Source organism: Triticum aestivum, chromosome 6A (assembly GCF_018294505.1).
Source record: "Triticum aestivum cultivar Chinese Spring chromosome 6A, IWGSC CS RefSeq v2.1, whole genome shotgun sequence".
NCBI classification, from domain to species: domain Eukaryota; kingdom Viridiplantae; phylum Streptophyta; class Magnoliopsida; order Poales; family Poaceae; genus Triticum; species Triticum aestivum.
This window is the reverse complement of record NC_057809.1, coordinates 26162495-26181702: the sequence shown is the minus strand read 5'-3', so window position 1 is coordinate 26181702 and position 19208 is coordinate 26162495.

Sequence of the window (19208 nt, the reverse complement as noted above, 5' to 3'; positions counted from 1 at the left end):
TCGTGAAAATGCTTCAAAAGAGTACAAATAAGGTATTCTTGTGTCCCATCGCATGAATGTGGCCTTGATTTTGAGACGGGTTTGAAGGATTCTCAGGGATGATGGGGGTTTGTGGCTGCAGCTTATTAAAGCGAAGTACTTGCAAGGCTACCCTCTTCTCACTTGTGAGCATAGAGGGGGTCCCATTATGAAAGTCTATGTAGTCAATGAAGGATGAGATTCGACTTGGGTTCTCCATCTCCATAGGCACTAGAGATGGGACCCCCTTCTGGTTAGATCCATCGCTGGCATGAGATTTGACTTGGACTTTTCATCTCCATAGGCAATGGAGACGGGACCCTCTTCTGGCTAGATCTATGGCTGGGATGATCTCCACTTTGTGCCGAGTTCCCGAATCTGTTTGCTATTTGCTTGGACCCGATGATTTTCGTTGCCTCGTACGCCCACGATGGGAATTGGAATGTCTTGTTCCGACAAACATTTGGGCCTGAGCAAACCGTAGCTTGCCCGACCTTCGGGCGGCCCTCTCACCAATACTTCCGGACTATCTAGACGTCATATCTTCACACTTGGCACCATCAGCGCTCTTCTTTGTCAGCTCGGCATATCATACTCTATGTCGTGAGCTGACTCGTGCGTGCACCACACCTCTGTGGAAAACGTCCCTTCCATAGAAGATCAAGATTTTTGTATGGCAGCTTCTATGTGGTCGCTGTTGGGTAACGTAGTAATTTCAAAAAAAAATCCTACGCACACGCAAGATCATGATGATGCATAGCAACGAGAGGGGAGAGTGTTGTCTACGTACCCTCGTAGACCGAAGCGGAAGCGTTGACGCAACATAGAGGAAGTAGTCGTATGTCTTTCCGATCCGACCGATCCAAGCACCGTTACTCCGGCACCTCCGAGTTCTTAGCACACGTACAGCTCGATGACGCTCCACGGGCTTCGATCCAGCAAAGCTTCGGGGATGAGTTCCGTCAGCACAACGGCGTGGTGACGATGATGATGTATTACCGACGCAGGGCTTCGCCTAAGCACTACAACGATATGACCGAGGTGGAATATGGTGGAAGGGGGCACCGCACACGGCTAAGGAACGATCACGTTGATCAATTGTGTGTCCTAGGGTGCCCCCTTGCCTCCGTATATAAAGGATCCAAGGGGGGGGGGGTGCGGCCGGCCCTATGGAGGCGCGCAGGAGGAGTCCTACTCCTACCGGGAGTAGGACTCCCCTCCCGTTCCTTGTCCAACTAGGAGAGGTGGAGGGAGAATAGGAAAGGGGGGGCGCCGCCCCTCCCTCCTTGTCCAATTCGGACTAGGGGGAGAGGGGGCGCGCGGCCTGCCCTGGCCGCCCCTTCCTCTTCTCCACATTAGGCCCATGTGGCCCATTAACCCCCCGGGGGGTTCCGGTAACCTCCCGGTGCTCCGGTTTTATCCGATAATATTCCGGAACCCTTCCGGTGTCCGAATATAGTCATCCAATATATCAATCTTTATGTCTCGACCATTTCGAGACTCCTCGTCATGTCCGTGATCACATCCGGGACTCCGAACTAACTTCGGTACATCAAAATGCATAAACTCATAATGCGTGCGGACCCTACGGTTCGAGAACAATGTAGACATGACCGAGACACGTCTCTGGTCAATAACCAATAGCGGGACCTGGATGCCCATATTGGCTCCTACATATTCTACGAAGATCTTTATCGGTCAGACCGCATAACAACATACGTTGTTCCCTTTGTCATCGGTATGTTACTTGCCCGAGATTCGATCGTCGGTATCCAATACCTAGTTCAATCTCGTTACCGGCAAGTTTCTTTACTCGTTCCGTAATACATCATCTCTCAACTAACTCATTAGTTGTAATGCTTGCAAGGCTTATGTGATGTGCATTACCGAGAGGGCCCAAAGATACCTCTCCGACAATCGGAGTGACAAATCCTAATCTCGAAATACGCCAACCCAACATCTACTTTTGGAGACACCTGTAGAGCACCTTTATAATCACCCAGTTACGTTGTGACGTTTGGTAGCACACAAAGTGTTCCTCCGGTAAACGGGAGTTGCATAATCTCATAGTCATAGGAACATGTATAAGTCATGAAGAAAGCAACATCAACATACTAAACGATCGGGTGCTAAGCTAATGGAATGGGTCATGTCAATCAGATCATTCAACTAATGATGTGACCTCGTTAATCAAATAACAACTCTTTGTTCATGGTTAGGAAACATAACCATCTTTGATTAACGAGCTAGTCAAGTAGAGGCATACTAGTGACACTCTGTTTGTCTATGTATTCACACATGTATTATGTTTCCGGTTAATACAATTCTAGCATGAATAATAAACATTTATCATGATGTAAGGAAATAAATAATAACTTTATTATTGCCTCTAGGGCATATTTCCTTCAGTCTCCCGCTTGCACTAGAGTCAATAATCTAGATTACACTGTAATGATTCTAACACCCATGGAGCCTTGGTGCTGATCATATTTTGCTCGTGGAAGAGGCTTAGTCAACGGGTTTGCAACATTCAGATCCGTATATATCTTGCAAATCTCTATGTCTCCCACCTGGACTAGATCCCGGATGGAATTGAAGCGTCTCTTGATGTGCTTGGTTCTCTTGTGAAATCTGGATTCCTTTGCCAAAGCAATTGCACCAGTATTGTCACAAAAGATTTTCATTGGACCCGATGCACTAGGTATGACACCTAGATCGGATATGAACTCCTTCATCCAGACTCCTTCGTTCGCTGCTTCCGAAGCAGCTATGTACTCCGCTTCACATGTAGATCCCGCCACAACATTTTGTTTAGAACTGCACCAACTGGCAGCTCCACCGTTTAATGTAAACACGTATCCGGTTTGCGATTTAGAATCGTCCGGATCAGTGTCAAAGCTTGCATCAACGTAACCATTTACGATGAGCTCTTTGTCACCTCCATATACGAGAAAAATATCCTTAGTCTTTTTCAGGTATTTCAGGATGTTCTTGACCGCTGTCCAGTGATCCACTCCTGGATTACTTTGGTACCTCCCAGCTAAACTTATAGCAAGGCACACATCAGGTCTGGTACACAGCATTGCATACATGATAGAGCCTATGGCTGAAGCATAGGGAACATCTTTCATTTTCTCTCTATCTTCTGCAGTGGTCGGGCATTGAGTCTGACTCAACTTCACACCTTGTAACACAGGCAAGAACCCTTTCTTTGCTTGATCCATTTTGAACTTCTTCAAAATCTTGTCAAGGTATGTGCTTTGTGAAAGTCCAATTAAGCGTCTTGATCTATCTCTATAGATCTTTATGCCTAATATGTAAGCAGCTTCACCGAGGTCTTTCATCGAAAAACTCTTATTCAAGTAACCCATTATGTTATCCAGAAATTCTATATCATTTCCAATCAGTAATATGTCATCCACATATAATATCAGAAATGCTACAGAGCTCCCACTCACTTTCTTGTAAATACAGGCTTCTCCGAAAGTCTGTATAAAACCAAATGCTTTGATCACACTATCAAAGCGTTTATTCCAACTCCGAGAGGCTTGCACCAGTCCATAAATGGATCGCTGGAGCTTGCACACTTTGTTAGCTCCCTTTGGATCGACAAAACCTTCTGGTTGCATCATATACAACTCTTCTTCCAGAAATCCATTCAAAAATGTAGTTTTGACATCCATCTGCCAAATTTCATAATCATAAAATGCGGCAATTGCTAACATGATTCGGACGGACTTAAGCATCGCTACAGGTGAGAAGGTCTCATCGTAGTCAACCCCTTGAACTTGTCGAAAACCTTTTGCGACAAGTCGAGCTTTGTAGACAGTAACATTACCGTCTGCGTCAGTCTTCTTTTTGAAGATCCATTTATTCTCAATTGCTTACCGACCATCGGGCAAGTCAACCAAAGTCCATACTTTGTTCTCATACATGGATCCCATATCAGATTTCATGGCTTCAAGCCACTTTGCGGAATCTGGGCTCACCATCGCTTCTTCATAGTTTGTAGGTTCATCATGATCTAGTAGCATAATTTCCAGAACAGGATTACCGTACCACTCTGGCGCGGATCTCACTCTGGTTGATCTACGAGGTTCAGTAGTATCTTGTCCTGAAGTTTCATGATCATTATCATTAGCTTCCTCACTTGTTGGTGTAGGTGTCGCAGAAACAGTTTTCTGTGATGTATTACTTTCCAATAAGGGAGCAGGTACAGTTACCTCGTCAAGTTCTACTTTCCTCCCACTCACTTCTTTTGAGAGAAACTCCTTCTCTAGAAAGGATCCATTCTTAGCAACGAATGTCTTGCTTTCAGATCTGTGATAGAAGGTGTACCCAACAGTCTCCTTTGGGTAACCTATGAAGACACATTTCTCCGATTTGGGTTCGAGCTTATCAGGTTGAAGCTTTTTCACATAAGCATCGCAGCCCCAAACTTTAAGAAACGACAACTTTGGTTTCTTGCCAAACCATAGTTCATAAGGCGTCGTCTCAACGGATTTTGATGGTGCCCTATTTAACGTGAATGCAGCCGTCTCTAAAGCATAACCCCAAAACGATAGCGGTAAATCAGTAAGAGACATCATAGATCGCACCATATCTAGTAAAGTACGATTACGACGGTCGGACACACCATTACGCTGTGGTGTTCCGGGTGGCGTGAGTTGCGAAACTATTCCGCATTGTTTCAAATGTACACCAAACTCATAACTCAAATATTCTCCTCCACGATCAGATCGTAGAAACTTTATTTTCTTGTTACGATCATTTTCAACTTCACTCTGAAATTCTTTGAACTTTTCAAATGTTTCAGACTTGTGTTTCATTAAGTAGATATACCCATATCTGCTTAAATCATCTGTGAAGGTGAGAAAATAACGATATCCGCCACGAGCCTCAATATTCATCGGACCACATACATCGGTATGTATGATTTCCAACAAATCTGTTGCTCTCTCCATAGTACCGGAGAATGGTGTTTTAGTCATCTTGCCCATGAGGCATGGTTCGCAAGTACCAAGTGATTCATAATCAAGTGGTTCCAAAAGTCCATCAGTATGGAGTTTCTTCATGCGCTTTACACCGATATGACCTAAACGACAGTGCCACAAATAAGTTGCACTATCATTATCAATTTTGCATCTTTTGGTTTCAACATTATGAATATGTGTATCACTACTATCGAGATTCATCAGAAATAGACCACTCTTCAAGGGTGCATGACCATAAAAGATATTATTCATATAAATAGAACAACCATTATTCTCTGATTTAAATGAATAACCGTCTCGCATCAAACAAGATCCAGATATAATGTTCATGCTTAACGCTGACACCAAATAACAATTATTTAGGTCTAATACTAATCCCGAAGGTAGATGTAGAGGTAGCATGCCGACCGCGATCACATCGACTTTGGAACCGTTTCCCATGCGCATCGTCACCTCGTCCTTTGCCAGTGTTCGCCTAATCCGTAGTCCCTGTTTCGAGTTGCAAATATTAGCAATAGAACCAGTATCAAATACCCAGGTGCTACTGCGAGCTCTAGTAAGGTACACATCAATAACATGTATATCACATATACCTTTGTTCACCTTGCCATCCTTCTTATCTGCCAAATACTTGGGGTAGTTCCGCTTCCAGTGACCAGTCTGCTTGCAGTAGAAGCACTCAGTTTCAGGCTTAGGTCCAGACTTGGGTTTCTTCTCCTGAGAAGCAACTTGCTTGCCGTTCTTCTTGAAGTTCCCCTTCTTCTTCCCTTTGCCCTTTTTCTTGAAACTAGTGGTCTTGCTGACCATCAACACTTGATGCTCCTTCTTGATTTCTACCTCCGCAGCTTTCAGCATTGCGAAGAGCTCGGGAATAGTCTTATTCATCCCTTGCATATTATAGTTCATCACGAAGCTCTTGTAGCTTGGTGGCAGTGATTGGAGAATTCTGTCAATGACGCAATCATCTAGAAGATTAACTCCCATCTGAATCAAGTGATTATTATACCCAGACATTTTGAGTATATGCTCACTGACAGAACTGTTCTCCTCCATCTTGCAGCTATAGAACTTATTGGAGACTTCATATCTCTCAATCCGGGCATTTGCTTGAAATATTAACTTCAACTCCTGGAACATCTCATATGCTCCATGACGTTCAAAACGTCGTTGAAGTCCCGATTCTAAGCCGTAAAGCATGGCACACTGAACTATCGAGTAGTCATCAGCTTTGCTCTGCCAGACGTTCATAACATCTGGTGTTGCTCCTGCAGCAGGCCTGGCACCCAGCGGTGCTTCCAGGACGTAATTCTTCTGTGCAGCAATGAGGATAATCCTCAGGTTACGGACCCAGTCCGTGTAATTGCTACCATCATCTTTCAACTTTGCTTTCTCAAGGAACGCATTAAAATTCAACGGAACAACAGCATGGGCCATCTATCTGAAGGAAATATGCCCTAGAGGCAATAATAAAGTTATTATTTATTTCCTTATATCATGATAAATGTTTATTATTCATGCTAGAACTGTATTAACCGGAAACATAATACATGTGTGAATACATAGACAAACAGAGTGATACTACTATGCCTCTACTTGACTAGCTCGTTAATCAAAGATGGTTATGTTTCCTAACCATGAACAATGTGTTGTTATTTGATTAACACATCATTAGTTGAATGATCTGATTGACATGACCCATTTCATTATCTTAGCACCCGATCGTTTAGTATGTTGCTATTGCTTTCTTCATGACTTATACATGTTCCTATGACTATGAGATTATGCAACTCCCGTTTGCCGGAGGAACACTTTGGGTGCTACCAAACGTCACAACGTAACTGGGTGATTATAAAGGAGTACTACAGGTGTCTCCAATGGTAGATGTTGGGTTGGCGTATTTCGAGATTAGGGTTTGTCACTCCGATTGTCGGAGAGGTATCTCTGGGCCCTCTCGGTAATACACATTACACAAGCCTTGCAAGCATTGCAACTAATGAGTTAGTTGCGGATGATGTATTACGGAACGAGTAAAGAGACTTGCCAGTAACGAGATTGAACTAGGTATTGGATACCGACGATCGAATCTCGGGCAAGTAACATACCGATGACAAAGGGAACAACGTATGTTGTTATGCGGTCTGACCGATAAAGATCTTCGTAGAATATGTAGGAGCCAATATGGGCATCCAGGTCCCGCTATTGGTTATTGACCGGAGACATGTCTCGGTTATGTCTACATTGTTCTCGAACCATAGGGTCCGCACGCTTAACGTTACGATGACAGTTATTATGAGTTTATGCATTTTGATGTACCGAAGGTAGTTCGGAGTCCCGGATGTGATCACGGACATGACGAGGAGTCTCGAAATGGTCGAGACATAAAGATTGATATATTGGAAGCCTATGTTTGGACATCGGAAGTGTTCCGGGTGAAATCGGGATTTTACCGGATTACCGGGAGGGTTACCGGAACCCCCCGGGAGCCAAAAGGGCCTACATGGGCCTTAGTGGAAAGGTGAGAGGGCTGCCCACAAGGGCTGCACACCTTCCCCCTCCCCCTAGTCCTATTAGGACTAGGAGAAGGGGCCGGCCACCTCTCTCTCTCTCTCTCTCCCCTTTAAGGAATCCTAGTTGGAATAGGATTGGAGGGGGGAGTCCTACTCCCGGTGGGAGTAGGACTCCTCCTGCGCCTCCAAGCTTGGCCAGCCAACCCTCCCCCTCTCATCCTTTATATACGGGGGTAGGGGGCACCTCTAGACACACAAGTTGATCCTTGAGATCGTTCCTTAGCCGTGTGCGGTGCCCCCTGCCACCAAATTCCACCTCGATCATACCGTTGTAGTGCTTAGGCGAAGCCCTGCGTCGGTAGTACATCAAGATCGTCACCACGCCGTCGTGCTGACGGAACTCCTCCCCAAGGCTTTGCTGGATCGGAGCCCGGGGATCGTCATCGAGCTGAACGTGTGCTAAGAACTCGGAGGTGCCGGAGTAACGGTGCTTGGATCGGTCGGATCGGGAAGAAGACGTACGACTACTTCCTCTACGTTGTGTCAACGCTTCCGTTGCGATCTACAAGGGTACATAGATCAGACTCTCCCCCTCGTTGCTATGCATTACCATGATCTTGCGTGTGCGTAGGAATTTTTTTGAAATTACTACGTTCCCCAACAGTGGCATCAGAGCCTAGGTTTTATGGTTAGATGTTATTTGCACGAGTAGAACACAAGTGAGTTGTGGGCGATACAAGTCATACTGCCTACCAGCATGTCATACTTTGGTTCGGCGGTATTGTTGGACGAGACGACCCGGACCAACCTTACGTGTACGCTTACGCGAGACCGGTTCCCTCGACGTGCTTTGCACATAGATGGCTTGCGGGCGACTGTCTCTCCAACTTTGAGAAGGTTAAAACGGAGTCTATTTGACAAACTATCGTTGTGGTTTTGATGCGTAGGTGAGATGAGTTCTTGCTTAAGCCCGTAGCAGCCACGTAAAACTTGCAACAACAAAGTAGAGGACGTCTAACTTGTTTTTGCAGGGCATGTTGTGATGTGATATGGTCAAGGCATGATGCTGATTTTATTGTATGAGATGATCATGTTTTGTAACCAAGTTATCGGCAACTGGCAGGAGCCATATGGTTGTCGCTTTATTGTATGCAATGCAATCGCGATGTAATGCTTTACTTTATTGCTAAACGGTAGTGATAGTTGTGGAAGCATAAGATTGGCGAGACGACAACGATGCTACGATGGAGATCAAGGTGTCGCGCCGGTGACGATGGTGATCATGATGGTGCTTCGGAGATGGAGATCACAAGCACAAGATGATGATGGCCATATCATATCGCTTATATTGATTGCATGTGATGTTTATCTTTTATGCATCTTATCTTGCTTTGATTGACGGTAGCATTATAAGATGATCTCTCACTAAATTATCAAGAAGTGTTCTCCCGGAGTATGCACCGCTGCGAAAGTTCTTCGTGCTGAGACACCACGTGATGATCGGGTGTGATAGGCTCTCCGTTCAAATACAACGGGTGCAAAACAGTTGCACACGCGGAATACTCAGGTTATACTTGACGAGCCAAGCATATACAGATATGGCCTCGGAACACGGAGACCGAAAGGTCGAGCGTGAATCATATAGTAGATATGATCAACATAATGATGTTCACCGATGAAACTACTCCATCTCACGTGATGATCGGACATGGTTTAGTTGATTTGGATCACGTAATCACTTAGAGGATTAGAGGGATGTCTATCTAAGTGGGAGTTCTTAAGTAATATGATTAATTGAAATTAAATTTATCATGAACTTAGTACCTGATAGTATCTTGCTTGTTTATGTTGATTGTAGATAGATGGCTCGTGCTGTTGTTCCGTTGAATTTTAATGCGTTCCTTGAGAAAGCAAAGTTGAAAGATGATGGTAGCACTTACACGGACTGGGTCCATAACTTGAGGATTATCCTCATTGCTGCACAGAAGAATTACGTCCTGGAAGCACCGCTGGGTGCCAGGCCTGCTGCTGGAGCAACACCAGATGTTATGAACGTCTGGCAGAGCAAAGCTGATGACTACTCGATAGTTCAGTGTGCCATGCTTTACGGCTTAGAATCGGGACTTCAACGACGTTTTGAACGTCATGGAGCATATGAGATGTTCCAGGAGTTGAAGTTAATATTTCAAGAAAATGCCCGGATTGAGAGATATGAAGTCTCCAATAAGTTCTATAGCTGCAAGATGGAGGAGAACAGTTCTGTCAGTGAGCATATACTCAAAATGTCTGGGTATAACAATCACTTGATTCAGATGGGAGTTAATCTTCCAGATGATTGCGTCACTGACAGAATTCTCCAATCACTGCCACCAAGCTACAAGAGCTTCGTGATGAACTATAATATGCAAGGGATGAATAAGACTATTCCCGAGCTCTTCGCAATGCTGAAAGCTGCGGAGGTAGAAATCAAGAAGGAGCATCAAGTGTTGATGGTTAACAAAACCACTAGTTTCAAGAAAAAGGGCAAAGGGAAGAAGAAGGGGAACTTCAAGAAGAACGGCAAGCAAGTTGCTGCTCGGGAGAAGAAACCCAAGTCTGGACCTAAGCCTGAAACTGAGTGCTTCTACTGCAAGCAGACTGGTCACTGGAAGCGGAACTGCCCCAAGTATTTGGCGGATAAGAAGGATGGCAAGGTGAACAAAGGTATATGTGATATACATGTTATTGATGTGTACCTTACTAATGCACGCAGTAGCACCTGGGTATTTGATACTGGTTCTGTTGCTAATATTTGCAACTCGAAACAGGGACTACGGATTAAGCGAAGATTAGCTAAGGACGAGGTGACGATGCGCGTGGGAAACGGTTCCAAAGTCGATGTGATCGCGGTCGGCACGCTACCTCTACATCTACCTTCGGGATTAATATTAGACCTAAATAATTGTTATTTGGTGCCAGCGTTGAGCATGAACATTATATCTGGATCTTGTTTAATGCGAGATGGTTATTCATTTAAATCGGAGAATAATGGTTGTTCTATTTATATGAGTAATATCTTTTATGGTCATGCACCCTTGAAGAGTGGTCTATTCTTGTTAAATCTCGATAGTAGTGATACACATATTCATAATGTAGAGGCCAAAAGATGCAGAGTTGATAATGATAGTGCAACTTATTTGTGGCACTGCCGTTTAGGTCATATCGGTATAAAGCGCATGAAGAAACTCCATACTGATGGACTTTTGGAACCACTTGATTATGAATCACTTGGTACTTGCGAACCGCGCCTCATGGGCAAGATGACTAAAACACCGTTCTCCGGTACTATGGAGAGAGCAACAGATTTATTGGAAATCATACATACCGATGTATGTGGTCCGATGAATATTGAGGCTCGTGGCGGATATCGTTATTTTCTCACCTTCACAGATGATTTAAGCATATATGGGTATATCTACTTGATGAAACACAAGTCTGAAACATTTGAAAAGTTCAAGGAATTTCAGAGTGAAGTTGAAAATCATCGTAACAAGAAAATAAAGTTTCTACGATCTGATCGTGGAGGAGAATATTTGAGTTACGAGTTTGGTATACATTTGAAAAATTGTGGAATAGTTTCGCAACTCACGCCACCCGGAACACCACAGCGTAATGGTGTGTCCGAACATCGTAATCGTACTTTACTAGATATGGTACGATCTATGATGACTCTTACTGATTTACCGCTATCGTTTTGGGGATATGCTTTAGAGACGGCCGCATTCACGTTAAATAGGGCACCATCAAAATCCGTTGAGACGACGCCTTATGAACTGTGGTTTGGCAAGAAACCAAAGTTGTCGTTTCTTAAAGTTTGGGGTTGCGATGCTTATGTGAAAAAGCTTCAACCTGATAAGCTCGAACCCAAATCGGAGAAATGTGTCTTCATAGGATATCCAAAGGAAACCATCGGATACACCTTCTATCACAGATCCGAAGGCAAGACTTTTGTTGCTAAATTCGGAAACTTTCTTGAGAAGGAGTTTCTCTCGAAAGAAGTGAGTGGGAGGAAAGTAGAACTTGACGAGGTAACTGTACCCGCTCCCTTATTAGAAAGTAGTACATCACAGAAAACTGTTTCTGCGACACCTACACCTATAAGTGAGGAAGTTGATGATAATGATCATGAAACTTCAGAACAAGATACTACTGAACCTCGTAGATCAACCAGAGCAAGATCCGCGCCAGAGTGGTACGGTAATCCAGTTCTGGAAGTCATGCTACTAGATCATGATGAACCTACGAACTATGAAGAAGCGATGGTGAGCCCAGATTCCGCAAAGTGGCTTGATGCCATGGAATCTGAGATGGGATCCATGTATGAGAACAAAGTATGGACTTGGTTGACTTGCCCGATGATCGGCAAGCAATTGAGAATAAATGGATCTTCAAGAAAAAGACTGACGCTGACGGTAATGTTACTGTCTATAAAGCTCGACTTGTTCCAAAAGGTTTTCGACAAGTTCAAGGGGTTGACTACGATGAGACATTCTCACCCGTAGCGATGCTTAAGTCTGTCAGAATCATGTTAGCAATTGCCGCATTTTATGATTATGAAATTTGGCAGATGGATGTCAAAACTGCATTCCTGAATGGATTTCTGGAAGAAGAGTTGTATATGATGCAACCAGAAGGTTTTGTCGATCCAAAGGGAGCTAACAAAATATGCAAACTCCAGCGATCCATTTATGGGCTGGTGCAAGCATCTCGGAGTTGGAATAAACGCTTTGATAGTGTGATCAAAGCATTTGGCTTTATACAGACTTTTGGAGAAGCCTGTATTTACAAGAAAGTGAGTGGGAGCTCTGTAGCATTTCTGATATTATATGTGGATGACATATTGCTGATTGGAAATGATATAGAATTTCTGGATAGCATAAAGGGATACTTGAATAAGAGTTTTTCAATGAAAGACCTCGGTGAAGCTGCTTACATATTAGGCATAAAGATCTATAGAGATAGATCAAGACGCTTAATTGGACTTTCACAAAGCACATACCTTGACAAGATTTTGAAGAAGTTCAAAATGGATCAAGCAAAGAAAGGGTTCTTGCCTGTGTTACAAGGTGTGAAGTTGAGTCAGACTCAATGCCCGACCACTGCAGAAGATAGAGAGAAAATGAAAGATGTTCCCTATGCTTCAGCCATAGGCTCTATCATGTATGCAATGCTGTGTACCAGACCTGATGTGTGCCTTGCTATAAGTTTAGCAGGGAGGTACCAAAGTAATCCAGGAGTGGATCACTGGACAGCGGTCAAGAACATCCTGAAATACCTGAAAAGGACTAAGGATATGTTTCTCGTATATGGAGGTGACAAAGAGCTCACCGTAAGAGGTTACGTTGATGCAAGCTTTGACACTGATCCGGACGATTCTAAATCGCAAACCGGATACGTGTTTACTTTAAACGGTGGAGCTGTCAGTTGGTGCAGTTCTAAACAAAGCGTCGTAGCGGGATCTACATGTGAAGCGGAGTACATAGCTGCTTCGGAAGCAGCGAACGAAGGAGTCTGGATGAAGGAGTTCATATCCGATCTAGGTGTCATACCTAGTGCATCGGGTCCAATGAAAATCTTTTGTGACAATACTGGTGCAATTGCTTTGGCAAAGGAATCCAGATTTCACAAAAGGACCAAACACATCAAGAGACGCTTCAACTCCATCCGGGATCTAGTCCAGGTGGGAGACATAGAGATTTGCAAGATACATACGGATCTGAATGTTGCAGACCCGTTGACTAAGCCTCTTCCACGAGCAAAACATGATCAGCACCAAGGCTCCATGGGTGTTAGAATCATTACTGTGTAATCTAGATTATTGACTCTAGTGCAAGTGGGAGACTGAAGGAAATATGCCCTAGAGGCAATAATAAAATTATTATTTATTTCCTTATATCATGATAAATGTTTATTATTCATGCTAGAATTGTATTAACCGGAAACATAATACATGTGTGAATACATAGACAAACAGAGTGTCACTAGTATGCCTCTACTTGACTAGCTCGTTAATCAAAGATGGTTATGTTTCCTAACCATGAACAATGTGTTGTTATTTGATTAACGAGGTCACATCATTAGTTGAATGATCTGATTGACATGACCCATTTCATTAGCTTAGCACCCGATCGTTTAGTATGTTGCTATTGCTTTCTTCATGACTTATACATGTTCCTATGACTATGAGATTATGCAACTCCCGTTTGCCGGAGGAACACTTTGGGTGCTACCAAACGTCACAACGTAACTGGGTGATTATAAAGGAGTACTACAGGTGTCTCCAATGGTAGATGTTGGGTTGGCGTATTTCGAGATTAGGGTTTGTCACTCCGATTGTCGGAGAGGTATCTCTGGGCCCTCTCGGTAATACACATTACACAAGCCTTGCAAGCATTGCAACTAATGAGTTAGTTGCGGATGATGTATTACAGAATGAGTAAAGAGACTTGCCAGTAACGAGATTGAACTAGGTATTGGATACCGACGATCGAATCTCGGGCAAGTAACATACCGATGACAAAGGGAACAACGTATGTTGTTATGCGGTCTGACCGATAAAGATCTTCGTAGAATATGTAGGAGCCAATATGGGCATCCAGGTCCCGCTATTGGTTATTGACCGGAGACGTGTCTCGGTCATGTCTACATTGTTCTCGAACCGTAGGGTCTGCACGCTTAACGTTACGATGACAGTTATTATGAGTTTATGCATTTTGATGTACCGAAGGTAGTTCGGAGTCCCGGATGTGATCACGGACATGACGAGGAGTCTCGAAATGGTCGATACATAAAGATTGATATATTGGAAGCCTATGTTTGGACATCGGAAGTGTTCCGGGTGAAATCGGGATTTTACCGGATTACCGGGAGGGTTACCGGAACCCCCCGGGAGCCAAATGGGCCTACATGGGCCTTAGTGGAAAGGTGAGAGGGCTGCCCACAAGGGCTGCACACCTTCCCCCTCCCCCTAGTCCTATTAGGACTAGGAGAAGGGGCCGGCCACCTCTCTCTCTCTCCCCTTTAAGGAATCCTAGTTGGAATAGGATTGGAGGGGGGAGTCCTACTCCCGGTGGGAGTAGGACTCCTCCTGCGCCTCCAAGCTTGGCCGGCCAGCCCTCCCCCTCTCATCCTTTATATACGGGGGCAGGGGGCACCTCTAGACACACAAGTTGATCCTTGAGATCGTTCCTTAGCCGTGTGCGGTGCCCCCTGCCACCAAATTCCACCTCGATCATACCGTTGTAGTGCTTAGGTGAAGCCCTGTGTCGGTAGTACATCAAGATCGTCACCACGCCGTCGTGCTGACGGAACTCCTCCCCGAAGCTTTGCTGGATCGGAGCCCGGGGATCGTCATCGAGCTGAACGTGTGCTAAGAACTCGGAGGTGCCGGAGTAACGGTGCTTGGATCGGTCGGATCGGGAAGAAGACGTACGACTACCTCCTCTACGTTGTGTCAACGCTTCCGTTGCGATCTACAAGGGTACGTAGATCATACTCTCCCCCTTGTTGCTATGCATCACCATGATCTTGCGTGTGCGTAGGAATTTTTTTGAAATTACTACGTTCCCCAACACTGTCTACAATCAAACATACATAAGCAAGATACTATCAGGTACTAAGTTCATGATAAATTTAAGTTCAATTAATCAAATTACTTAAAGAACTCCCACTTAGATAGACATCCCTCTAATCTTCTAAGTGATCACGTGATCCAAATCAACTAAACCATAACCGATCATCACGTGAGATGGATTAGTTTTCAATGGTGAACATCATTATGTTGAGCATATCTACTATATGATTCACGCTCGACCTTTCGGTCTCCGTGTTCCGAGGCCATATCTGTATATGCTAGGCTCGTCAAGTTTAACCTGAGTATTCTGCGTGTGCAAAACTGGCTTGCACCCGTTGTAGATGGACGTAGAGCTTATCACACCCGATCATCACGTGGTGTCTGGGCACGACGAACTTTGGCAACGGTGCATACTCAGGGAGAACACTTCTTGATAATTTAGTGAGAGATCATCTTATAATGCTACCGTCAATCAAAGCAAGATAAGATGCATAAAAGATAAACATCACATGCAATCAATATAAGTGATATGATATGGCCATCATCATCTTGTGCTTGTGATCTCCATCTCCGAAGCACCGTCATGATCACCATCGTCACCGGCGCGACACCTTGATATCCATCGTAGCATCGTTGTCGTCTCGCCAATCTTGTGCTTCCACAACTATCGCTACCGCTTAGTGATAAAGTAAAGCATTACAGCGCGATTGCATTGCATACAATAAAGCGACAACCATATGGCTCCTGCTAGTTGCCGATAACTCAGTTACAAAACATGATCATCTCATACAATAAAATTTAGCATCATGTCTTGACCATATCACATCACAACATGCCCTGCAAAAACAAATTAGACGTCCTCTACTTTGTTTGTTGCAAGTTTTACGTGGCTGCTACGGGCTTAAGCAAGAACCAATCTTACCTACGCATCAAAACCACAACGATAGTTTGTCAAGTTGATGCCGTTTTAACCTTCGCAAGGACCGGGCGTAGCCACACTCGGTTCAACTAAAGTTGGAGAAACTGACACCCGCCAGCCACCTGTGTGCAAAGCACGGCGGTAGAACCAGTCTCGCGTAAGCATACGCGTAATGTCGGCCCGGGCCGCTTCATCCAACAATACCGCCGAACCAAAGTATGACATGCTGGTAGGCAGTATGACTTATATCGCCCACAACTCACTTGTGTTCTACTCATGCATATAACATCAAACCATAAAACCTAGGCTCTGATACCACTGTTGGGTAACGTAGTAATTTCAAAAAAAATTCCTACGCACACGCAAGATCATGGTGATGCATAGCAACGAGAGGGGAGAGTGTTGTCTACGTACCCTCGTAGACCGAAGCGGAAGCGTTGACGCAACGTAGAGGAAGTAGTCGTATGTCTTCCCGATCCGACCGATCCAAGCACCGTTACTCCGGCACCTCCGAGTTCTTAGCACACGTACAGCTCGATGATGCTCCCCGGGCTCCGATCCAGCAAAGCTTCGAGGATGAGTTCCGTCAGCACAACGGCGTGGTGACGATGATGATATATTACCGACGCAGGGCTTCGCCTAAGCACTACAATGATATGACCGAGGTGGAATATGGTGGAAGGGGGCACCGCACACGGCTAAGGAACGATCACGTTGATCAATTGTGTGTCCTAGGGTGCCCCCTTGCCTCCGTATATAAAGGATCCAAGGGGGGGGGGTGCGGCCGGCCCTATGGAGGCGCGCAGGAGGAGTCCTACTCCTACCGGGAGTAGGACTCCCCTCCCGTTCCTTGTCCAACTAGGAGAGGTGGAGGGAGAATAGGAAAGGGGGGGGGGGCGCCGCCCCTCCCTCCTTGTCCAATTCGGACTAGGGGGAGAGGGGGCGCGCGGCCTGCCCTGGCAGCCCCTTCCTCTTCTCCACATTAGGCCCATGTGGCCCATTAACCCCCCGGGGGGTTCCGGTAACCTCCCGGTGCTCCGGTTTTATCCGATAATATTTCGGAACCCTTCCGGTGTCCGAATATAGTCATCCAATATATCAATCTTTATGTCTCGACCATTTCGAGACTCCTCGTCATGTCCGTGATCACATCCGGGACTCCGAACTAACTTCGGTACATCAAAATGCATAAACTCATAATAACTATCATCGTAACGTTAAGTGCGCGGACCCTACGGTTCGAGAACAATGTAGACATGACCGAGACACGTCTCTGGTCAATAACCAATAGCGGGACCTGGATGCCCATATTGGCTCCTACATATTCTACGAAGATCTTTATCGGTCAGACCGCATAACAACATACGTTGTTCCCTTTGTCATCGGTATGTTACTTGCCCGAGATTCGATCGTCGGTATCCAATACCTAGTTCAATCTCGTTACCGGCAAGTCTCTTTACTCGTTCCGTAATACATCATCTCTCAACTAACTCATTAGTTGTAATGCTTGCAAGGCTTATGTGATGTGCATTACCGAGAGGGCCCAGAGATACCTCTCCGACAATCGGAGTGACAAATCCTAATCTCGAAATACGCCAACCCAACATCTACTTTTGGAGACACCTGTAGAGCACCTTTATAATCACCCAGTTACGTTGTGACGTTTGGTAGCACACAAAGTGTTCCTCCAGTAAACGGGAGTTGCATAATCTCATAGTCATAGGAACATGTATAAGTCATGAAGAAAGCAACATCAACATACTAAACGATCGGGTGCTAAGCTAATGGAATGGGTCATGTCAATCAGATCATTCAACTAATGATGTGACCTCGTTAATCAAATAACAACTCTTTGTCCATGGTTAGGAAACATAACCATCTTTGATTAACGAGCTAGTCAAGTAGAGGCATACTAGTGACACTCCGTTTGTCTATGTATTCACACATGTATTATGTTTCCGGTTAATACAATTCTAGCATGAATAATAAACATTTATCATGATGTAAAGAAATAAATAATAATTTTATTATTGCCTCTAGGGCATATTTCCTTCAGTCGCCTCTCATCGGGAATGGTAGTGGTTAAGCGGCAAGGGCCTAGCTATGGGCTTTGCCCTCTTTGTGGCGTTCTGGAGTATGGAACCCACATCTTCTTCATATGCCCGCTACATGTTTCCTTTGGAGCTTTGTGTATGAGGCTCTCGGGCCTGAGTGGGAGGCCCAGGACCTGGCTGAGTTTCTGGAAACTCAGGCCAACCATAGTAGTACGAGGAGACACCTCTTTTATTTAGTGTTTGTGATGATGACATGGACCCTTTGGATGACGGGTAACAAGACGAGTTGGTCTTCATTTGACGGGCCACTGACTCTATTTTAATTTCTAGCCTTTTGCAGCACTAACATCCGCTCTCTAGGCAACGAGGCCGAGATAGGTTAGGCGGCATGATGGGCGCTCTGATTGTGGCAGGGCGCCGCCTTGCAATGCCTTCTACCCATTGATTTGTTGGCCTCTTCGTGGCGTTTTTCCATATATTTTTATTAGGGCATGTTTGTATTGTTGCCCTTGCAGACCATTGTTTATGTTTTCTCAGTACCTAAACATATTGTATGGACATCCTGGTTTGTTTTATCTATAAAGGGGGGGAGAAAGCTTGTTTGGAGATGAGAAATTTCAATACTAGTGGAATACATATCGTCTATCATGAAACGATATAAAAGTGCACAACGACGACTATAACCAACACTGCAGGGGGAGGGTTGGTGCTACCGGTGCATGCAATTGAAAAAAAGTTCCTATGTATGAATGTCGAAAAGTTATGAGAAAAATGCCATGGTGGCAACGAGAACATACTGCAAGATTTGAAATCCAAATTCGAAACAAAAAATGACAAATTCCCCAATGATGAAGAGATAAGAGAAATCATGAACGTTGATGCGTATTTGCATGAATCTTGGAGATAACAGAAATGAGAGAGAGAGAGAGAGAGAGAGAGAGAGAGAGAGAGAGAGAGAGAGAGAGAGAGAGATGACCAAACTCTGACCGAACCCAGTGACATAGGAATAGCCTAGTTGAGGCATCTCTGACCGAACTCCTAAAATATAACTCTTCAAACTTCTACTCAAACCTTAACTGATCAAATTTGAGGAACTAAAAAACC